Here is a 25353-nt window from a genome sequence, read left to right as displayed (position 1 = left end):
TTTGACTTTTCAAAAAAATATAAAATTTGACAAAAAATGTTTTTTTCACATGAAGAAAAATCAGAGTTGCTCGATGTCAATATCAATGCTTAAAATTTTCTGATTTGTACAGGCCGACTGCGATACAAATCGGATCATTCCATATCACATCAACATCATGCTGTCTACTCCATCACCAGTGCATTGATGGCGATAGACTATGGATATCACTGATGGGTTAAGTTTAGCTTTAAATTAAGCAGATAAAATGGCAATTTATCAGTACGATATTTTCGACAGTGTTGCAGATAGATTGAAACTATGTGTTGGTCACTGAAAAACATTAATAGCATGGATAATGACCAATCATTCTGCAGTGATTTTGATCTAGAGTGCGATGTCGCATCACTGCTGTTGGTTGTCAAATCAAAGTGATATTGATTGCTCGCAAGTGATATTAATATTTTTAGACCATCAGCCATCAGTTGATATGATTGATATTAAGCAACTCTGAGAAAAATCAAAAATTTAAGTTTTTTCGTGTTTTGAAGGCCTCCGGACAATAGAGGGGCTATTGCTGTTCTCATTTTTTCTTGAATGCTCAGAAAATTTTACATTTACTGTAATTTTTTCAGCGATGTATGTGTTTTAGTTCATGAGATATGTTTTTTTATGAAAATAAAAAATCAATCATTTTTCATCAGCACACAATGTAGGTCTCAGCGCATTAGATTTTTTATTAAAAAAAAACATAACTTTTGAACAGCTCAACCGATTTCCAATCTTTTTTATAGAATGAAAGCTTAAGATTTCAACATTTCAGAAAAAAATATATAACACATGCAAGAATTTAAATAATTCTAGCCTTTTGGGATTTTTTAAATATTTTTTCATGTACATTTTTTTTGCAAAATCGCTATTTTTCTGGTCACCCTATTTTGGAAATGGTCACCCTAATAAAAAAATTCCAAAAACACGTGTGTCCTTATTTCGGATAAAAAAAAACAAAATAGCAAATTTTCACGGAATTCGGTGACCCACTAGATCGGGTTTTCATGGAATGGCTGTATACTGAGATTTCGTCAATGTCATTATAACGGCCAAAGAGTAGATAATTTGATAGAATGTGATTCAGATTGAGTTTTCAAATTGCAAATATACAATAGTTTAGTAGAAAGACTGAGATGACGACGTTGCATCAGTAAATGCGAATCCAGATATCATCTAGCCTTCGTTCATGGGAATGTTTCTGTATATCTGCAGTGTTACCTGACATTGGGCCTGCCGAGTCTTTCCCAGAACATTTCAAACTGTCGTCTCTATTTGTAACATTCCCAGTAGCCCTCAACGTCTGCAATCGACTAAACTTAGTAATGATATATTTGGCAGAAGGCTTCCAAATCGACATTAGAAACAAGAGGCACAATAACAACCACACTCTTTCACCGGAGCAACTGAATGCCTACACACATTTTCCGAAAATATTTTTGCAAACAGCCTACCCGGCTTTTCCCAGGCTGTTTTCTGTTTTCTCGAAGTGATATATTTGGACAGGTCACGCAAGAGGCACCACTGCAGAGAGGCACATTCTCCCCACCCCATTTATTTACATAGAAACAGCATTTTCCCAACTCCATTGCTCAGTAGGGTGCGCCTTATTTTTCGAAAGTTTGTGACTACATGTGTATGATAACTTGCAACGATCTTTTTTAATTTAAATTCTAAAATAAATGAGAACTGAATTTAGTACTATATTGTTTATTTCCACTAGAGTTTATATCCTTTGACAGATACGCGTATTTTGACCTGAACTGTAAGACCGTCTTCAAGTCGAGTCTTGCATACGACACTGAAGACGGCCTTTCAGTTGAGGTCGAAATACGCGTATCTGTCAAGGGAGACACACTCTAGAAGAATTAAAAGGCATAGTACTAAATTCAGTTTTCATTCGTTTATTAAAAACTCATGGTTTCAGCGAGTTATTGTTGAATAACTATGTTAACACTTCTCAGCTTTATAATTTATTCACTCTTAAAAACAATCTCATTATCTTCAATAGCCTACCAAAAGTTTTAGAATCGATTAAATATTCATGAAGTTCAAATCAAATTAAGTACAAATGTTTAGTAAAATGAAGAAAAAAATTAACTACTTTGAAATAATATCAGTTTCAAAATTAAATTTTGAAGAGGAAATAAATAACAAAGATTTGGTTATATTTTGAAAATTAAACATCAACTTTCAAGTCACTTGCGTCATGTCTAAATTTTAATATGTTTGGCTCAAATTTTGAGGTTTCTCATTTTATGTGATTTGAAAAGTGAAGTAGTTAGTTATGAGAGCATTCAAAAATTAAGTCACACCCTACAGCGCACCCACTTGGCACACTTTCTACTCACCTGGCAACGCATCGTTTCTTCATCTGCCGGCGCTGGAACCGATGACGTCGGTATTTTAGGCATTTTTGCTCCTTAGTCCTTGTACTTTGGCATTCACGACAACAACAATGCTTATAAATCCCAAAACTAATCCGTTCAGTCGTTACTTTTCCATGAAGGTGTATTATTTGGCTTCTTTATCGTCACTTGCCGGAATATGACGACGCCTCTGCAGCAGGTTGACAAACTATTGTAATCACCTTAACCGTCGTTGGGCGGTAGGAAACTCACAATTTTTCATACAGCACTCACTTCACCTTCAAGGCTTTTCAAGGCTAAGCACAGCAGAAGTTTTTGTGGGGCATTTGACTTCATTTGGTTGATTCGATTATTCGGAACAGTTGGAGACATACCACCGCATTGATGATCGTAATCAGCAATCAACAAAAAAGAATGGCTGCAGTGTTTAAGATGCAGATTGGTTCGTTCTGTTCACTATGGAAATCTGAAAATAAATAAAAATCGATTATTTAATTAACTTTGTTCTGGAGATTATCTAACTACGAGAGGATCAAAAATATCTAACTTTGAGAGTTGTTTCAGTAGTCTAATGGCTACCATTTACGATGTCAATTCCAAGCCTGTTTCCCATTTATAAAAACCTGAACTTTAACTAAACTTACTTGTAAAGCTAGAACAAAATTAAACATTTGTCAATTTTAAATTTTAAAAAGTCCAAGTTTCCAAAGGTTTCTTAGCAGAGGCGCGACCACATTTGAAACAGTGGGTAGTACAAACGGTAGCAATATTGATTTATTTCCCGGAAGATAGAATATCAAAATTTAAAATGTTTAGAAGCTGTGATAGTTTCAAAATTAATTACAATAAGTCATTCTTTTATTTTTGCTACTCAACAGATATTTCTCTCGAAATTTGGTAAGATTTTTTGTACAAAGTAATCATAAGATTTCTCCAGAAACGCTTTAACGGAGTGCTCCGTGGAATCTATGAAGCAATACTTACAAAATGTTCCTGATATTCTTTGTGGTATTCTTCCAAGTATTTACATATAAGATTTCTTTAAGGTAATATCAGGAGGATTTTTTCAGGTATTCTTCCGTTGATTTTTTTTTCCCAAAATTCTTTCTAAATAAAATAAAATATAGTTAAAGATAATTTGTTCGACAGATCCGCATGGTAATTAAATTAATTAACTTATTGCGCGTGTGTACAGATGGACAGATAATGAGAGAAATTATAGTAACCCACATGAGATGGGTGGATTTAAGGATTATAAAGAAAAGCCGCGTGAGCGAGTGCCCTTGGTAAATTCCATAGAAGCGGGTTTGTTTTTTTAGCATTGCCGAAGTGAAAGTTTGGTATTATATTCGTGTTCTGCTGGGCAGCTTATTGTTGAACAGTTGAGGATGGAATATCAGCTGGTGAGCTCGTTTCATGCTTTGTTTTCAATATCTTAAATATAATGGTTTACATTATTATCAAAACAGCGAAATAAGTAATACGTTTGGTATATATTCAATAAATAGTGAATAGTAACCAGTTGGGAATCTGGCACTGACCAGCCAGAATAAATTTCACGTTTTGCATAAAGTTCAAATGCTTTTTTCGTGATTTTTTTTAGTATTAGAATATCTTTGAATGGCTCGACACTATAGGTGTCGCCTTTTTCTTTAGTGACTGATAGCTATTTTTTTGGATCGATGTTGCATGATTAACATCATGCAAAATTTTGGAATTGATTGTCATCAAAGGTTTCGATATAAAATGCGCTTTGTCAAGTTTTGTACATATGGATAGACTACTTTTTCAATTGAGGCATTGTTATTGACTTTGTTTATATTCAATGTTACCCTTGAAAATGATGCGGTATTTCTGATTGACTTTTGGCTCTTATCATAATCAATACGAATCCTATTATTCCTCGCTTCACCATTTTCCAAACTTCTAGTTAGTGCAGAGGACTCATCGATTTCCTTAAAGCGAGTAACACGTCAACATTTCCTCCTCATCCCAAATTTACCTGGATTCGGACACAGCCCGTGCCGATATCGCTCAGTACAAAGAATGGAAACTCTTTAATAATAGTATTCTAGAGAAATTAAAAAAGATGTCCTTTGAACTAAGTGACAATTTCAAGAATCGGTACCTTGTTCGATAGAAAAAAGCAGCGTCAAAATCGGAATTAACCATCAAAAACAATGCACTAATTTTCACCATTGAGATAGTTGGTCTAGATTTGTGAGGCACAATTGTTACCACAGTGATTTTACATCTTACAAGAAAAATCTTCGAAAATTTAAAACGTCTTGAAGTTACCCTCACTGACTAAGTTTATATTTTTTATTTAAACTAGACATGTTCAGTTATTTAAAATTTCCAATGCATTTTAAAATAAATAATAAAGACACTACACTACACGTTAATGCTTCCAGTGGGCCATTTGCCCTTTGAAGGAAGCACCACACTAGACAACGGACTAGCATGCCAATATTTATTTGTTGAAGTTGTTATTCTTCTGACATTTGTTTGTCTTAATGAAAAAAAAAACATAAAAATCTAGCTCAATGACAATCTACGGATAAAACTAATCAAAGGCAAATTAAAATCAAAAGCAGTTAAGACTTCGTTGAGCGCATCGGCAGAAGCACGAAGAGGTTCATTCATGCCATACAAACGATTGCGAGGCACAAGCTGAAGAAAGTTGCGTTGTCTTATTACTCGTTCAGGTGCATATATATTCAATTGCCTTAGTAACTCCGGAGAGTCGATATCACCAACGATCAGCTTAGCCGCAAAAACAGCTTGCGCTGTACGTCTTCTCTGCTCCAACGTTTCGATTCCCAGCAACCGACAGCGATCCTCGTAGGCAGGAAGGTTTAGAGGATCTCGCCAGGGAAGATGTCGAAGTGCGTACCGAAGGAATCTACGTTGTACTGACTCCAATCTTGCGATCCAACAACTTTGGTACGGACACCAGACAACAACGCTGAATTCCAAAATGGAACGGACTAACGAGCAATGCAGTGCTTTTAAACATAAAGGGTCGCGAAAGTCATCAGAAAGCTTGAAAATAAATCCAAGCTGCCGGTTTGCCTTCGCGATCACGTCATTGTAGTGTGGCTTGAAATTCATTTCCTGGTCAACAGTGATGCCCAAATCTTTAACCTGATCCACTCGATTGAGAACTGTATCACAAATCCGGTAATTGAAAATGATTGGCTTCTGTCTGCGGTGGAATGAAATGACATTGCATTTGTTGACGCTGAGTGACAGAAAGTATGAAGAGCACCAATTTGCCATTATGTTCAGCCGTGATTGCAGCAATTCGCAGTCCGCAGTGCTGTCGATGATCATGTAGATTTTAACGTCATCTGCATAGAACAACCGACATCCAGGAGGTAGCAGCTGAGAGAGTTCATTGATGAACAGCAGGAACTAAGGAATGAGAAACTCCAAGTTTATCAAGCTTAGCTAGCAGAATGCCGTGATCCACTCGGTCAAACGCTGCTTTTAGATCCGTATAGATTGTATCAATTTGCCCACCGGAATCCAGAGTACGAAGGCAGAGAGAAACAAATTCCGTTAAATTTGTAGTAACCGATCGCTTCGGAAAAAATCCATGCTGAGCAGTTGAAATAAAAGATTTACAAGAATTGAACAAAGCATCGTTTATGAGAATCTCGAATAATTTGGAGCAGGAGCATAAAGATGTGATGCCTCTGTAGTTATGCACACCTTTCTTATCGCCTTTTTTATAGACTGGAAACATGCTGGAAACTTTCCTTTTCATCAGGAAACTAACTTGGGAAAATAACTTGGCCAAAGGAGTGGCCAGCGAATGGGAGCAATTCTTTAAAATGCAAGACGGAATTCCATCCGGTCCAGGCGCATGTGACATTTTCAGTTTTCTGAAGGCTGTTTGGACAGTTTGTTCATCGATAGTAAAAGAGCGGAAGTCGAAAACATCTCTGGGAGTATACCCAGACAACCAGAAATCGCATGAAAGTTCACGTCACAACTCGTTTATTCATACTAATTACATCAAACCCGCAAAACACCGTGGATAAACTCGTCAGTTTGATGAGTTTCCTCGCATAAAACACTTCTTTTCTGACTTCATTCATACATTTTGTTTCGTCTCGTACACTCGTACAAAGTAAGTCGCATCAATCCGTAGCAGCTGTCAAATCAACATTTGTTATCATAAGTTAAGTCGCATAAGATTACAGGTTGGTTCGGTAGAATATTTATACACTCGCATTGTATGTTATTATTCATCACATAATATATGCACGCATTTCGCCTCCACTTTTGTACGTAGAAGGCCTTTTCGCGACATCTTATAAGTGAAATTTTGCACATATAAAGCCTCCAGGTGATTTCGTTATACATACATTTTGGTTGTCTGGGTATTCAATAGCAGCAGCTATTTAGTCAGGTGTGGCGGGGGAGTCGTGAAACGTTTTTTGAAAATGTTGCGCGAATAGAAAACATTTCTCTTGTTCTGAAGTTGCAGTTTGCCCATCGAGGTGTACTGATCGAGGTAAACCAACTTCCTTTCGCTTGGAATTGACAAACGACCAGAAACGTTTTGGATTTTTCCAAAGTGATGTTTGCGTACGAACTACATATCGACGATACAGCAGACGGTTATAAGTACGATAGGCATTGCTGGCGCGGTTAAATTCCTGCTTCGTAAACTGCGAACGATTGCGGCAGTAGTGACGTTGTGATTTTGCTCTATTTCTTTTTAGCTGGCGTAGATGGCTGTTGGACCATGGAGGTTTGGGTTTTGGACGGCACAGAGGAACGTTTTGGGCAATAATATCCTGAACTACGTGATTAAAATATGTCACGGCATCGTCAATATTATTAGCGTCATCGATGGGCTGCCAATCAATACGAGAAATAGCAGCATGAATTCCAGCGTAATCAGCTCGGCGAAAGTCATACATCTGAGAATTGTCACCACAATCTTCAAATGTTATCGAATCAGGAAGATTCAAAATAACGTCCAAGGCTGGATGGTCAACGTCAAGATCGATGAGAGGTTCTACCGTTTCGGTTACGTTACAGGAGTATCTTGCTTCATCGTTGCCTAGCACCAGGTCCAAAAATCGTGAATTTCTGTTCGGTATTCCATTAAGTTGCGTTAAACCGTAGAAATAAAAACCATCAACAAGTGTGGACCAGGTGGTTGAGAGTATAGATTGAGAATTCACTCGAAGAAATTCGTCATCTGATGCTTCCCATAACAAATTCGGCTGGTGGTAATCACCAAACTGCAATACGCAATCGTTGAGAGCCAAATTGGATAAAACAGAATTCATGGAATTCAAATGATCGCGTATGTAGTCCATATTGTCACGCCGGTCTGGAGGAAGATAAATAACTTCAACGCTAATCGTTCGGCTTGGCGAAATTTTAATCCATAACTGCTCAAGTGCTATGCTCGTCAAAGTGGGATCGATGAAACTGTTCAAATGCGTAGACACTGCTATTAGGACGCCTCCACCACGGCGTTTTGAGCTGTTCGCTGCATTTCGATCAGTGCGGTAGACAATAAATTTGGATCCGAACAATTGCGCATTTTGAAATCTGTCGTCCAGCCATGTCTCGGTCAAAACAATGACGTCGTAGTCACATTCGCTGACAGCCAAGAAGAAAGAATCCACCTTGGTACGAAGTCCACGAACATTTTGGTAATAAAACCGCAGAGCATGACACGATTGGTTGTTGTCCAAATCATCAGTAACAACGTTAGGGAGGCGGTTGGCAGGGTTGTCGGAAGCAAAATGGTCGAGCGCCACGGACTTAGTATCCGATTCACATGTAGGAATATCGCTAGAAGCAACAGACGTTACCGGAGAGAAATTGCTCGAATCACAACTGTACTTGCCTGCAAAGAGAGTTTGGAAGACCTCTTCTCCATACTCGTACACAGGACCGGGATGACTGCTGGTCGCTGGCAGGATAGGCTCGACTGTGATGAGAGGATAGGAGGCTTCCACGAGGCTAACAGGCGTGCATCCCGGTTGAACATCGTGCGAAATGGCTGGTGTTTCATTCAATATTATACACTTCTTGTGTATTGAATCGATTTCTTTTCTTTTTACCAGAAAATCTAGAATTTGCTGTGGCACGGAATCCGATGAAAATATCAAAAACAAGTCTACTATACGCGCTTAACAGTATTATATAGTTCAACAACTATTTAGTCAACCATTTTTGACGTTGGATAACGTCTTTCGGCAACATATGGGGGTACAATTCAGAAAAAACGAAAAATTGAGCATGTAACGAAAAATGGTCAGGTTTTGACCGCTAATAACTCAGTCATTTATCGATAGATTTTCAATATTTATCCATGAATCGATTGGAAATTTATCTACGCGTCGATTCAAATTGAAGACACTATTGATTATTCGCAACAAACTATTGAAAAATCGTAAAATGTTTACCCCTTTCTTATCTAACCAATCACGTCCAAGCACATTTTTGGATTCCGCTTCCCACTATAAAAGCGCTCCGCACCCTGCTTCTTCCTTCAGTCTTCTTTTTGCGGTCGGACTGTGAACTCGGTCGGGTGAGTCATTTTCGCTTTGCGTTTGCACCCGCTTCACAGTTCAATTTGTGTCGTCGGAAGAGGAAGATGCAAGATTGATTTGCGGCGGCGATGCCGATGGCTTGGGAGCTTCTCCGAGCGGCGAACGATTTATCCGCGCTTGCAGAATTCGACTCGTAATAAATTCAGTTTCGGTGATCGAGAAGCAAGCCCGCTAGGAACGAAATACCGCAGTTGCTGATCCGAGGAGCTGCTGCTAATCGAGCGTCGGATTGGTGAAATCGCACAAGATGTCAAGAATGAGCTTCGTTTCCAGATTCCGACTTATGCCCGGTGATCCACAACCCGCTGGTCTTGTGCGCCATCCACGTCACGAAACATTCAGCTGGTTCGTCGTATAAGCAAATCGGCGCTTTTCAAATGTGTTGAAAAGAGTTAAAAGAATAATATTTCCGACCTTATTACATCTTATGCTTCTCAATCAATCTCACAGCTTCATACAAAACTTAATTTGTCATGAATAATTGATAGCACGACAATTTGATACTGTATTCGCGGACGTAGCTGCAGTTCCGTCGGGGTGAGTGTTCAACATTTCACAACGGTTGTAAAATAGAGTGGCATTTCCAACAGCTTCTTAGACTTGCCATATATTATGATAGCATATGTAACAAAATTGCAACATATTTAGAATGCTTCTGAAAAGAAATTCTCATTGAACAATGTTCATCATTTTGGCATCCATGGAACAGAAATTTTCCTTCATACTTAAGATAACTATTGAATATCAATAACTAACCATTGAATATTAGAAATCTTTCTACGAATCGACTCCAATAATTAAAACTATTAATTTTCATGAATAAACTTTTGAAAAATTGATAAATATCAAGGCATGTCTTATTTTCCATAGAAAAGCACATTTTTCTTGTGTATTCCTAGCACAGACATCATTGCTCGATATCTTAGCCACTTTCGTCATGCAAAGGGACACGCTCCTTTCGGTCTTCAACTTACTCCTCTTTATTCTATCGTGTTCAGTCGAAGCCAACCAAGCTTCAATGAGCCCCGCGCACATCAGTGAATCGTCGACCAGCAATTGGAGAAGGACTCCTATCGGAATAATTTTTACACATTCGTCGCTGCCGCTGCTTCTGTTCTTGTTTATTCCCAATCCAAGCTGAATGCTGCGGGTTCCGTGAAATCGCTCATCATGGCCATGGGTATCCAGCTTGACCATCAAATTCGTGGACAAAGCGTCCAGAAACCTTGAAAATTGCCGTCGGAGGAGTGAGCAAACCAACGAAGCACAAAATTACCGACCGCATTTCGATTTAATCGTCTTCGGTAATCTTTTGGCGTGTTTCTGTTTAACAATGGATTGACAACCCAGTTCGATCGACAGTGACTAGCCCCAACCGTCCTTTTCAGGACGACCATTTCATTTTGAAAGAGTTGTGAGAGTTTTCCACCGTGAAGAGCGACATTACTGGTGATTGGATGTGATTGATTCAGATTTTGGTCAGTACAATAATGAATTATCGGTCACTACTGGTTTGCCTCTACATTTCTCCGGATACCACAATGAAGCAGAAGAAGTTCTTCATGGCGCGGAACTTCTTCGAGTACCAAAAGGAGATCATGCCAATCATCGTGACAGGTAACTTCAACATCGATTTGAGCAAAGAGGAGTACACAGAGTTAGCGGACTTCATGGACAAGAACCTCAAACTGGCTTAGGAATCCACTAAAGCAACCAATCTTAGTGGATCATGCGTGGACCTAACGTTCAACCGGTATATTTGTTTGGAGAGCAAAAGTTACCGCTCATGCTTCATCTTCCATCGATCGGTTCTATCGGTGTTGAAGTGTTAACCGAACCAACCAAATAATAGCACTCAATGTCCATAATAGATCAGAATTGACATGCAACAAATAGTTTGAAAATTGATTGGATTTTTTGTCAGTACCTAGAAATCTTTCATAAGTTCGTGACGGTCCTAATCAGGAAATAGAAGAAGCTAACGTTATCCAACGTCAACTTGGCGGTCGTATCTCGGAAACAACCTCTTACTTTTTTTAAGTCATATATAACCTTGGGTAGGATAATCCTTTGATTCCTACCTATATTTTTGTATGCGTATTCTATGTCCTACTTGTCCAACCCTAGGGCAAAACGTAACAGCTCAACTAAGACTGTCCCGTTGTTTTTCAGTCGAAAACCTTGACGATACTAAATCCAGTGTTACCAATTACCTTTTAAAGCAAATCTTGTGAACAAATTTAAATATTAAGGCTCATAATTTGATTGGTTCTTGTACTATTCATTCATTTAACACAACAGAGAATGCTTTATTTAAAAAAAATCAGGTTCAGATTAAAAACTGGCGATATTTTTAGAGAGAATTGACAAAATTTTCATTATATTGGTTACAATTAGGAATTTTTTATTATTTTTTTCATTGTAGGGGCATATGCTTCGTACTTAACATCGAAAATTAATAGATTTGAAACAAAAATAATTCATGAAAATTTTCCAAACTTTTGATAAAAGTTCTAATCTACGACCTTGCAACACGGCCAGGCTTACAACAAAGTGCCCTGTTGCAATTCAACTCAACGATGTGAAAGTAGGCCTTTGCCAAAACGACCAATGAGAAGTGGTCTTTTTTGACAAACAATTGGTTTCGTTTTTGCATTTTGACCTGTACGTCTTGACGACCTACTTTTAGCGCCACTGGTTCTGAAGAACTTTCAAAAATATATTTTCCAAAAAGGTCTCTCTGGATCTCTAGAAAAGTTTCGAAGGTACCCAATGGTATTCAAAGGGTTCCGAAGTTCCAATCATAATTATCTTCGATTCTCAAAGGGTTTCGATGGATCTCCAAGGATTCCCCAGGATTAAGGGAATCATAACCAGAGGTTCTAAGATTTTTAATGATTCTCAAGTTGTGGAAAACGAATAACTATCTAACAGTTTTAGATGTCAAAAGGTTTCTAAAGTGTTTTCAGATGTTCCCAAATGTGGGAAACTTCGTGGATTCCGTTGGTTTTAATCAACTTCCATTGGATTCTTAGAAGTTCTCAGCGCTTCCTTATAAAAATCCTAGAGGAGTGTCTAGAGGGCTCCAATGGGTTCTCTATATTTTTTTAGAATTCCAGTGATTTTACAGAAGTTTACAGAGATTAATAGAGATTTTCAAAAGGCTCTGAGGGATTCCTAGGAGATTCAAAATATACTTTACTTTGGGATCAATTTGGGAGTCCCTAGTATATTCTGAGAGCTGTTTGGAAACCTCCACATTATGTCCTCACTGGTACAGAGCATGCTTCTCAGCTTAGTGTTCTTATGAGCACTTCCACAGTTATTAACTGAGAGCTTTCTTTGCCAAAGTTTCCATTTTCGCATTCGTATATCGTGTGGCAGGTACGATGATACTCTATGCCCAGGGAAGTCAAGGAAATTTCCATTACGAAAAGATCCTGGCTCGAGCGGTTCTCTGCAGGTATGGATTTTGCAACTAGTAACAAAAGCTATTGATAGCGTACTTAAATCAGTTTTTACATTGATTGCTTGCAAATCACTTTAAGCTTCCTACAGACGGGAGAAAATCATTGCCCCACAACAACAAAACACAAAATGCTGTTTGACCGGTCTTAGTGCTGTTAGTAGATTACTCATACATATTGGATTATTGGAAAGATCATCTCAAATGTAAGACGAAAATTTCAACTAAACGAAAATTTAACCTGGAAGACTATCGCATGAATTTTACTTTAAGAAAATCGAAACCATGAATGTAGCATTGAAAATTGTCACCAGTTTATTCCTGTACTAGCGTCCCGAGTCTCAACCGTCGACCGACCGACTATCGATTGAATATTTTATTAGTCACTGAAATAATGAACGGCTCAACATTCAGTCGCCACATGCTACCTACCCATTACATTGATCCTACTCATAGGTACCTACCATTATCCCCACCAGGATTCAACCGCGGTTTCAGATTGCGAACCTTGTCTGGTCGGGTTGTATTTTTTCCCAGTCTAGTTTGTACTGTGAAAGGCTAGCCTATGCAGGATAAAGGATATCCATGTCGCAAATTAAAATTCAACTAGATATGTTTTATATCTGTATCGCAATCGGTGTATCCTTGCAGCACCGGAGCCACACCACGTTTCAATGGAAGCACCAGAGTCGATGTTTGTGTTTGTTTTTTTGGCCGACCGGTTGTTGAAACGGCGTAAGGAAGGCATTGGCCACAGCAGTGAAATCGATACCACTCTACTGGACCCCGTTAGTCGGCCATTGAATTGGCCGGACGATCGGTCGTTGATGGCCACATGGTTGTTTAGACCGTGTTGTTGACCGAAGAAGCTAAAGGCAAATACAATATAATGATGGTCAGTATCGGGAAAAGTGCGGCTTTGTGGTGTTTGTAAAGAACGATGAATCATGGTTTAAAACGCTTCATTTGTTGTAATCCAGTTATTTCGAAATCGACATGTGCCAAACATGTCAAACAACAGTACAACATCCGACTACAGCAGGGGATTGCTGCATTGGGAAATAAGGTTTGGATTCTACTCAATTAATTTTCTGCAAATCGTGTGTAAGTTACTTACATCGATTTCTCAGAAAATTCACCCCGGAACTCTTCCGGGAATTTATTCAGGCTTTCTAAAGAGAATCATCTGTAAATTCCTCCGTGATTTATATTTTTTCAGTAAGTTCCTGTAGAAAACACTTCGGAAATTCTTTCAAGGATTATTACGGGAATGCTTCAAAGCACTACTCCGGTGAGTTATGTATAAATTTCTTCCAGGACTCAATCGGAGATTCTTTGAATATTGCTTCCAGAATTTTTTTTTCCTGTACTAATCTAGAAATTCTTTCAAAACTTCTAATGAATTCACTCAGTTTTTTTCTAAAAAAAACCTTTAGGTAATTTCCTGAGAATTTTATTGAATTTAAAAAAAAACGTCAGAAGTTCGTCAGGAACTATATTAGAAAATCCCGTTAAGAATAACTCCAAAAGATCTGCAGGGAATTATTCCTAAAATTCATGAAGGAATTTATATTTTTCAAAAACGAGTATGGGACATCCTGCGACAAATTCTTTAGGGAATTTCCTATGAAATTCCTCCAGGAATCTTCATGTGAGTTCATCCCAGAATTTCCTTATAAATTCAGATTTCCTTTGGAATCTTGAACAAAGCTTCGTCTGAGAATATCTTCAGGTGCAAATTCCAAAGGAAATCACAAGATATTTTGGAGGAACTCCTTGAGGATTTTCCAAACGAATTCCTAGTGCAACTTCCGGTGATTACTACGGAAATGCTTCAAGGAACTACTGTGGTAATTTCTTTAAGATATTCTTTAAGGATTCCTCCAGAGATTCTTCAAAATACTGCTCCGAGAATCTTTCCAAGTATTCCTCAGGAACTTATCTCAGAATTCTTTCAAAAATTTCAAAGGAAATTTTATAAAAAAATTCTACTAGTAATTTCTGTATTTGAATCTTTCGGAAGTTTTAAAAAAAAAAAAAACTCTTGAGCACCAATTTGGGAAGTTTTTACTGCAATTTTCCACGAATTTTTCGGTGCATTTCTCCAACAAAAAAACTCGCTCGAGAATTCCTTCAGCATTTCCTTTTGGATTTCAGTAATGACGTCAGAAGTTCCTCTGATAATTACTTTAGGAATTCCTGCAAAGAATTACTTCAAGGAACCGTCCATAAGTGACGTAGCATTTGTCATTTTAAGGGAGGAGGGGGGATTCTAGGATTTTTTGTGGCGTGCCATGTATTAGGTATAGCAAAATATGCTACAATGGAAGAAGGGAGTGTCAACAAATGCTACGTAATTTATGGACGTTCCCCAAAAGGTCTTCAGGGACATATTTCCAAAATTCAGCCAGGAATTCTGAAGATTTTTTAGGAAAGAGTAGGGGATATCCTGCATGAACTTCTTCAGGGAACTTCCTAGGGAGCTTCTCCAGGAATTTCCTTATGAAAACATACCAGAATTCCCGTGGAATTTCGTAAGGAAGAGCACATATATTCGACCTAGCACTAATTTTCGATCCATTTATACGATTTTGGCCTACTTTGTATAAAAATCCGAAAATTGGCACCTACAGGAAAGGTCGAAAAATAGTGCTTTTCTACTACGAGAATTCGCCTGCGAAATTCTCCAGGTGCAATTCCCAGAGGAAATCACAAGAAGTTTCGAAGGAACGTCTAAAGGAATTTCCAAAAAATTTCTAGAGCAACTTCTGTAGGAACTACTAGATGTACTTTCGGAGGAACACCTAAAAGAACTGCTACAGGAACGAAGAAACCGCCGAAGAAACTCATGGGTCGACTTCCGGAGGAAACCTCTCGGAGGGACTCCTAGCGAAACATCTGGATGAACTCCTAACTCTTGGTAAAATTACCGAACAAATTCATGGGTTAAATCCAGAGGAACTCCGGGAAAATCTTGCGGAGGAACTCATAACAGAATTTCCGGAGGAATCCCTTGCAGAACATATGAAGCAACGCATTTAGTACTGTACTATTCAATTGTATAGTACCAAATTTGTTATTTAATTTTTGCACTAAACAGCTCGAAGATAATAATCTACAGTAACTTCAAATTGAACTTCTGGAGCTATTCGTGTGGAACTCAGAAGGTTTTCTAGAGGAACTCTTAAGATAACTCGCAAAGCAACTCTTGGCAGAGCCACTAGAGAAACTTCCGGAAGAAATCCTAAAGAAACTTCCAAAGGAACTCCAGATGTAGGGGAACATCTGGAGGAACTTCTTGGTAAACTTCCGAATTTCTGGCGAAACTGCAGGAAAAAGTTAAAAGGTTACTTGTGGAGGAACTGTTAAGGAATTCCCGGGAAAAATTGCTGCGGGACTCTGAAGAAAATTTTCAAAAGATAGAAAATCCTAGGGAAACTTCTGGAGAAATTCTTAATGAAGCATCCAAATCAACTCCTAAAGGAGTTTCCGGAGGAACTTGTTAAGGAATTCCTACAGAAACTTCGATAAAGAAACTTCCACGAGAAATATGAGAACAACTTCTGAAAGAACTTTAAGAAAACTTCCCGGAAGAACTTCATGATGAACTTCCGTAAGACCCGTTGATGAACTTTTGGGATGAATTGTACCAAAAACTTCTATAAGAACTCTGCGGAGGAAGAACTTTCCGAAGGAATTCCTACATGAACTTCCGAATGAACTTTTGCAGAAACTTCCGGAGAAAATATCAATGAAACTCAGGTACTTGCGGAAAAACTCATACGAGAATAACCGGAGGAACACCTACTAGAACTTTTGGAGGAAGTACTACAGAAACTTCCGCAAGAACTCTTACCCCTACGGAAATTCCCGGAGGAACTACTATGGGAACTTCCTAAGTAACTCCAACAGGAACTTCCGAATGAAATCATACAGAAACTTTCAGAGGAACTACTAAAGGAACTTCCGGAGGAACTTTGGCAGTAACTTCTTGAGGAACTCCTTCAAGAAATGCTGAACGAACTCCTACAGTAATTTCTGGTAAAACTTATGGAGAAACTCTGGAGGATCTTCTGGAACATCCAAAGGATTTCTTCCGGGAATTGCCAGAGGAACTTCTACAGGAACTTCCAGAGGAACTCTTACAGAAATTTGCAGAAAAACTTCTACAGAAGCCTTTACAGGAGCTTCCGGAAGAACTCCTACAGACATTGCATCATACACCTTCAAAGGTTAGAACACGGAGAAGCAACACTATTATATCTCTCATAAGAACTTCTGGATTAAATTCTGGGCGAAATTGCAGTGGAACTCTGAAGAAAACTCTCAGAAGAACTTTTAGAGAAACTTGCAAAGAAAATCTTAGGGAAACTTCAGGAGAAATTCCCAAAAGCGCATCCAAGTTAACTCCTGCAGGAGTTTTCGGGGGAACTTGTGAAGAAATTCCTACAGAAACTTTGATAGGAACTTCCACAAGAAATATAAGGAAAACTTCCGTAAGAACTTTAAGAAAACTTTCCGGGAGAACTTCCGTAAGAACCCGTAGATAAACTTTCGGAATAAACTCTACCGCAACTTCCAGAAGAACTCTGCGGAAGAACTCCTAGTGGATCTCAGAACTCCTATAGAGGAACTTTAAGATGAATTTCTATAGGAACTTCTACAGTAACCTCTAGAGGAATACCTACAGGAACTTCTGAATGAACTTCAGCAGAAACTTCCGGAGGAAATATCAGTGAACGTCCCTCAGGTACTTGCGGAGCAAGTCATACGACAACATCCAGAGGAACATCTACTGGAACTTTTGGAGGAACTACTACAGAAACTTCCGAAGGAACCCCTATAGGACTTTCTGGAAAAACTCTTACGGGAACTACCAAAGGAACCTTTACGGGAACTTCCTGATGACGTCCTACAGAAACTTCTGGAAGACGTCCTACAGGAACATACGGAGGAACTGTTGGAGAAACGCCAACAGGAACCTCTAGATGAACTCATACAAAAACTTTCGGATGAACTCCTACAGGAACTTCCGGAGAAACTCATGCAGTAACTTCTTGAGGGACTCGTTCAGGAACTGCAAAATGAACTGATACATGAATTTCCGATAAAACTTATGAAGGAGTTCTGGAGGATCTTCTGGAACTTCCGAAGGAGTTTCTTCGGGAATTGCAAGAGGAACTCCTACAGGAACTACCAGTGGAACTCTTACAGGAACTTCCGGAGGAACTCCTTCAGAAACTTCATCAATTTTGGAAAAACAGCGATTTTAGGTTAGAGCAGGTAGAAGTACAGTCAACTCTCCCTTACTCGATATTGAAGGGACCATCGAGTTAGGGAGGTATCGAGTTACAGAACACAAAACTAGTGCAACTGTGATTTAAGGGACCATCGAGTTAGCAATGGAAACCAAATTTTACAATGGTTCGGGAATACAATGGAATATCGAGTAAGGGAGAGTTAACTGTATCACCATTATATCTCTCATAGGAACTCCTGGATTCTGGGAAAAATTTCAGCGGAACTCTGAAGTAAACATTCAGCATAGAAATTCCTAGGGAAACTTCTGGAGAAATTCCTAAAGAAGCATCCGAATCAACTCCTAAAGGTTTCCGGAGGAGCTCGTGAAGGAATTCTCACTGAAACTTTGATAGGAACTTCCAAAAGAAATTTAAGAGAAACTTCCGAAAGAACTAAAGGGAAACCTTCCGGAAGAACTTCAAGAGGAACCTCCATAAGATACTGTAGAAAAACTTTCGTGGTAAACTCTACCGCAACTCCCAGAAGAACTCTGTGGAAGAGCTCCTAGTAGATCTTCCAAAAAAAAAATCCAAGATCTTTCAGGATAACTTCAATAGAGGTGCATTTAGTTTAATATCTATAAGAGCTTCCGGGGGAACTTCTACATTTACTTCTGGAGGAATTCTTACAGGAACTTATGAATGAACTTCTGTAGACATTTCTGAAGGAAATAGCAGTGAAACTCGGGGACAGCACTTTATCTACGCGGTTCCCATTTGGGATGCCGTAATTTCGGGTGAAATTGATCACTTTTCACGGTTTTTCTTGTCTGATTTCTACAAAGTTGACAATGCCAAACAACTGAATGCAGGAAAACAAGTATGAAGGTGAGCCTCATTGACTCAAGTATCGAAATTTTCTAACAGATGTAATTTTAGTGCTAAAAAATATGTCTAAAATAAAAATTCTGGAGATTACATTTCCGGGTGTAATTGATCACTTATCAATGCCATTATTGTTAGTTTTCAAAACAACTTTACATACCAATTTGAGCTCCCTGAATCCGAATATGCTTGCCAAATTCTTAACAATACAATATTGATAGAAATAACGAATGTTTAAATTTCAAGAATAACGCATAAAACGCCTAAATGTATGCAATTTCCTAAGGAATTTCCTGATATATACCAGAAATTCAATTATTTCAACCAAATCAACGAATTGGTACGAGTTTTGGTTATGAAATCTAGTTTGGGGATATATCTCAAGTATCCTCACAAACTTTCAGGATTATACCATGTCCAAATCCTTGTCTAGAACTAGAAGTTTTTTGATGTTTGTCAACACTGCACCGTACATGATTTTGAAGTTTTACATTATTTTCATAGAAATGAACATTTTTGAACGCAAAAAACTTCACAACACACAATATGGACATACTTACGACAAACAACGTTCATTCACTGCAGGTTACATTGATATTTGTGCTTCATTAGGAAGGAATAAAATTTAGTGACATAGTGATCAATTTCAACCGAAATTACGGTACATTCGAAGTTTTTCTTGTGGGATGAAACCGTCTACACTGTGCAACACGTTTCTGTCTCAAGCACCGAAATACCACTATTTACTGAATTGATGAATCCATTGCCGTTTTCAAAATATCATAGCAAGTTTGGTTTATGATATATTGGCGGTTGAAAATGAAAAATTTGACTATTTCAGCCAACTTGCATGTAAGCTTGTAAGCTTGTATGGCAATTTATTTGCCTCATTTTCCGGAGAATTCGAACTTCATTTGTTAGGTAACAAAACTTTTCAACAAAGTTCATAATACTTTCAATGCTCAAAAGTTATAAATTGTTGGTTTAGAAGAGTATTGTATTTTTTCTTATAAGAGAAACGAAAAATGTTGCATGGCGACTGCAAGCATGTTAAAAAAAATCGTTTTAGGTAATCCAAATTTAATCATGCAATTTCAACCAAATTATATCGTAAACTAGCTGTCCTGGCAAACGTTGTTCTGCCTTAATTTTAAATCAGTATGCATTAAATGTGCTGTAGTATTTTTTGCATTTGCCATTCTCATATTAAAAACTAAATGAAGTTTTGGGAAATTACTTTTTAAACAGATTTTATTTAAGTTCATTGAGTCAACTTTTTTAACTTATTCCAATGCTTTCTGATACACTACGTTTTTTAGTTTTTTTTTTCCGTCAGGAGCATAAACATATAATGACGATCGTTTGCCAACACGTGAGCGTTCGACGTTTAACTGTCCATGTGAGAAGCATGGAAATTCAATATTGAGGCCATAAACGTCCAAAGATTGTCCTGGCGATTTATTTATTGTCATTGCCAATTGCAAGGCGCACATGAAGCTGCAAACGCTTAAACTCAAACGGTAAATCGATTGGTACCGTTTTGCTTCGAATTGCCGGACGCTTCGAAAGCCGGACACTATCATTATTTTTTTCCCTTTGTCATACAGTAAATTTCAATTTTACTATAATACTTATGCACAAAACTATTCTTCAACTTATAGATGTTAAGGTATCGCTATAGGCATCAAGATATTATTAACAAAAATAAAAGAACAAAATGCGTACCGATACTCTACACATTTCATTGCGTATTGAACTGCATCTCAGGTTGCCATGAAGTGAGACAATCGATTTTGCCCAAATTTCCTTTACATTTCTGGTACCTTCAGAGTTTGTCACGACTTGATATTTCTGTGATTTTGTATAGTAAACTGTTTAAAATCCTGAAATGTAGAGATAGTGAGTTGAATTTTATACAAAATATGCGAATATTTCGTTGAAAAGAAGTGTCCGGATTTCGAATCAACTTAATATGAGTGTCCGGATTTCGAAGCAAGACACATCTCTTAGACCCCTTTTATAAGTCGAGTCGATCGAAATGACTCGACTGGAGTCACTGTCGACCAAAAAAATCGCTCGACTCGGCTCTGTCACTAGAGTTTCTCGACAGTTGTCACTCTATGTGACTGGATTACTATGGGAGTCGACGGGTGACATTTGAAATATGCATGCTTACTTTGATCGACAGTGATTACAGACGAGTCACATGAATCTGCTCGATTTACAAAATAGGCCCCTTAGTTTTGCATATTTAGAAGTTTTTTTTCAGTCAAGTGCTTAAGTGTCCGTGCAATTAACACGTCCTTGCCTTTATATTTTCCCTTAATAATAGTCACTTGAATGATATTGTTCAAATGTTTTTTCACCGCTAATCTAGTGCCATCACAAAATCGTGGTTGATTGATGTTTCGTAACATTATGATTAACTGTAAAATTGATACGGATTATTTTTGATATCGATAAGTTTTTGGTTGAAGTATCATAGGATTCGTCCATGAAAAATTTAAGCTATTGAGGATTTCAAAAGTGAAAATAAGAAATTTTGCAAGGAAATAATAAATTTGTAGTAAACAATCAATTTTGCAAGACATATGTAGTGGACGTTTTCTCAATTAATACTGGTAACGACAAAAATAAAAAATAACCGATCCGACTTTCAACTGCAGGTTATGGGGTGGTAATCCCGGCAGTTCCAAAGAATTTAAAAACTCTGTTGGATAGTTGACGACATCGTCTTGACTTGTCACGGTATCAACAGATTTGTAAGATCGTAGCTGACCATCTATTTAATTTTGAATTATTATGTTCAGTTCGTCAACATCTTTATTTTTTGCTGCTAATATTGCTCGCTGGCTTAACCAATGATGATTTTTATAGTTCTGCGCAACGTCTGGAAGCACCTTACTGATGAGTTCCGTCTTCGAAGTGGTAAATTGACAAAAATCATGGGGAAAAGATATCAAGCCAGTGGTTATATCAACAGGAATTCGTCCATGACCAATATCAATCAATTACTATGAAAACAATTCAGCGGATGATTCGTTCAACAATGCAACACGCATGTTTGTTGTCAATTTAAGTGTTTAACCGTATCTCCATAAGTTTGACGATTTCAAACACGTATTAATTTCGTCTGCTGCGGTTGATCGTGGAATGACAGGCAACGTTGGTCGAAAATCTCCGGCTAAAAGAATCAACGCACCTCCGAACAGACTTGGGTTGTTTCGCAAATCCTGCAATGTTCGATTTAATGCTTCTAAAGCCTTTTTGTGTGCCTTTTCATTTTGCAATGCGCGATCTTCCTGGGATTTCAATAATCGCACTGTAGCGTTACGGCTTCGTGTGGCCATATTCATCATGTTCCGTTGGTTTTCTTTTTTGCTTGCACGAATGGTTCTTTTATTAACTGCATTACGTGTACGGCGACCAATACAGACACGTTCAGCTGTCGGCATTATTTGTTTTTTTTTTTGAAAACTGGTTCTAATGGAAAAAAAAATAATTGAAATAGTTATGTCGTAAATAAGAGGATACAAACCAACCTGCTGATGCTTTTTTACGTTTAATGTCAATATTCGATCTTGAGCACCACCATGTTAATGGCAACGCACTCTAGATCAGTGCCAGTTAGTTTTTTGGTAATTAGCACTGAAAAGTGTAAAATTTCAATTTTAAACTATTTCTTACCATTAGCAATGGATTTTGGTAACTTTCTTTCCACACAAACACGTCGGAGTCCTAAACCAACACACCTGTGAACGAATTATGTGAATCCGTTGACCCGTTCGTGAGCCATTTCGTGACATACAAACACCATTTCATTTTTATTTATATAGATGAAAGTTAAAGTCCTATTTTGTACACTTGGTAGATTATATCACAAGAAAGTTAGATAGATCATACTTTAAATTTTATGTAAACATCAATAGAATCAGTGTTTTATCAACTTTGGTGATCTGTAGCTAAGCATTGTTACGTGCTAGAACATAATTTGATCCTTGAGACATGCAACAATGTAATATTTGTACCGAGACTTCCATTATTTGATTCCAACATAAATGTTATGTTGGTAGATAACTTTTAGTAGCTCTGTGTGTTGTAAGTTATCCCATTTCTAGGTGGTTTAAAATATGCACATTGTTCGTCTTTTCTAACTCAAGTATACAAAATGTTGATAAATTGTACTCCATATCGTTTTCTATACGTGATGATTAGAACACCCAATTGTTTCAAACTTTTGAACTGTCGAAGCTTTGAATTTGTGTTGTCTTAATTAAAACCACACGAAAAAGAGTTATCGACAACTACAAACAAAATAAATACTCACTTCTTCAATATTTTTCGTAGCGTGCACAGGTAGCCACCGCTATATAGCCCCGTTGAACCACGTTATCCTTTGTTATCAACGGACATCAAATATCACTTATCATCGATCGAAACCCATTGCCACACCACCGAGCGAACACCGTTGTTCATACGACCACATTCACTAGAAAACTTGTCCCTTGACTATTACTGCTTAGACAATCCTTTTCTTTGTCGAACAAGCCCCTATGTGGCTCATAATCACAGGTTAATAGACCGGGCAGTGCTTTGCCCTAAAACACGCTATCAAAACTTTTTTTAACTTCCAACCATATCTCTATAGGCCAGCGCACAGACGACGGGACGACAAACGAAACCGATAATTATCGGCGGCCCACCGAGATGGAAAGCGCCTGCAAGGTAGGCAACACCACAAACACCACAAATCGCGCCCATAGAACTCTTACACCACGTGAATCACTCTCTCTTCCGTCCAGCGAAATCCGAATCCGAACCGGACCGACCGACCGTAGAAAATAAACTAACCTTTCCGTGGGCAAAATAAATGCCACTAACCCACTTGGTGAAGTCGACTTCCGTCCGAGGCGAGGCCCTTTTGCTCCAGGTTCGATACCAACCAACCGACACTCGTTCTCCAAAACCATCCTCGCCCCCCCCTTGGTTGGACGACGACGACGACTCGTTTTTGATTTGCTGTGTATATTATTTGCTCGTAGTGCCACCCGTGTTGCAGTTGGTTATCCTTTCTGACGGTTGGTCCTTGGATCGGTAGTTTGTTAGTAGGATATCCTTAAGCCTAGCGATCACAGTGGGCAATAGCTGACCAATATTCGATCAGAAGAAAATAACAAGCCCATAACAATCCTATACCGTAATCTAGGTGCAAATTGATAACTATTTTACTACTTCTTGATATGTTATACTTACAAATTCAAATATTGTCAAATAAATTTCGACAAAATCAGTACTTTATTGATTTCATTAAATTACATTGAACATTTCATATTATTCGATTTGATTTCAACGGCGACACGAGGTATAGAGTTCTGTGCTGTTTTTGGTCTTATTTTGTCCACTGTGCACCAGTGGGTGTGGGGAGTGAACGACATACCAACACCCCATTCTCATAGTAGTGCCGGGCAGGATGATGACGCGAATGACGATAATGGTGGACGAAGTGATGGGGCTTTGCTAGAAAGGTTTATCCTTTACACGAGTTTTCCTCCCTCTGCTGCACGTTAAGTGCTGAGATACTACTAGTAACCGTTTATGTCAAGAGCTTACGTTGATAATAACCACTGGCATGGATGTGAGGAGCAGTAAGGTGCAGGGAGTGGTGGAATTGTACGTATGTATGTTTGACGTATCAGCAGTTCGATAAAAAGAATACGTAATCCTCATGAGGTGAGACGCAAACCTGCATACTCTTATAAGCTGAGATGTTTAATTTGAATTCGACACAAAATATGTTCATTGTTCTGTTATTTATCCCACGACACCGGTGAGCCATTCTTTACTGTTAATTTCTAACAAGCCGAGATGCACTACGTTTCGTAAGACCATCCACTATGGGAATTTTGATACATGATACTCTACGCGAAATATATAAAATTATTCATAGAGATGTGCCTAAAAGAATTTTTGAATCCTTGAATCATTAGAAAAGTATAAAATAATTCGGGAAATTCAGATACATTCGCTGGATGAGTTTGTGTGGAGGAATCCCAATAGCAAATTTCAGGAAAATTCCTAGAAAAATCATTGTGATGCTATCCAGTATGGTTCCTTGAGGCAACTAAGATAGAATGGAATACGTTAAAAACATCACGAAGAGATCCGTTAAGAAATTCAAAGAGGTGTCTTCAGAGTGTTTTTTTTTCTACGGGTTCCCTAAGGTATTATAAAAAGTTCTTTTGGAAAAATTGATCAGGGTAACCGCTCGAATAAAAAATCCTGGAGAGAAGAACAGAGAAGTATCTGGAATCATAATTAAATTCCAGAAATCCCTGAAGTGCATACTTCGCTTCACGCTAGAAAGTATTATGTGGAGAGCCAGGGTATGATTTTCTCGAGATACAGTAAATTGCAGTTCGTGTTCAGAGACCAAACGTTTCGGACGTATTCGATCGTTGCTCTTGGTCGAGAATCGAGTATTTTTTGGCTTATAGTGCGTTAGTGGTATTTCGTTTTGTTTCGTGAACAAAAAAGTGACCTTGAAAAGAACAATGGATACACCGAGTGTTCACAAGAATTGTTTGAAGGTGCAGTTTGGTGCTCAGTCCAAAATGCCATATGACAAGGAAATTTTTGCCTTTTTCAGGCAGAGACGTTGGTTGCCAGAAATGCTTCATGCAATGTTTCGAGAGTCACGTGAATATTCCGTTTACGTTAAGTTTCAAACGGAGGAGCTTATGACAGCGGAGTTGTTAAAATGTCCAGCTTCAGATGAG

The 25353-nt window shown here is 38.2% G+C and overlaps 1 long non-coding RNA gene across 1 annotated transcript; it reads right to left on the bottom strand.

Annotated features, from left to right (window-relative positions):
• Positions 1–2456: 2456 nt before the first annotated feature.
• LOC110675098 lies at positions 2457–23411 on the bottom strand. The gene is made up of 2 exons (XR_002499277.1): positions 22905–23411; positions 2457–2862 (listed from the first exon to the last, which is right to left on the bottom strand). It is a non-coding gene; the product is annotated as an uncharacterized LOC110675098 (long non-coding RNA).
• Between the last annotated feature and the right edge of the window lie 1942 nt (positions 23412–25353).

The sequence above is a fragment of the Aedes aegypti genome, chromosome 2 (assembly GCF_002204515.2).
Source record: "Aedes aegypti strain LVP_AGWG chromosome 2, AaegL5.0 Primary Assembly, whole genome shotgun sequence".
Taxonomy (NCBI): Eukaryota; Metazoa; Arthropoda; class Insecta; order Diptera; family Culicidae; genus Aedes; species Aedes aegypti.
The sequence above is the reverse complement of the archived record's forward strand: the minus strand, read 5'-3'. Positions and strand labels throughout refer to the sequence as shown.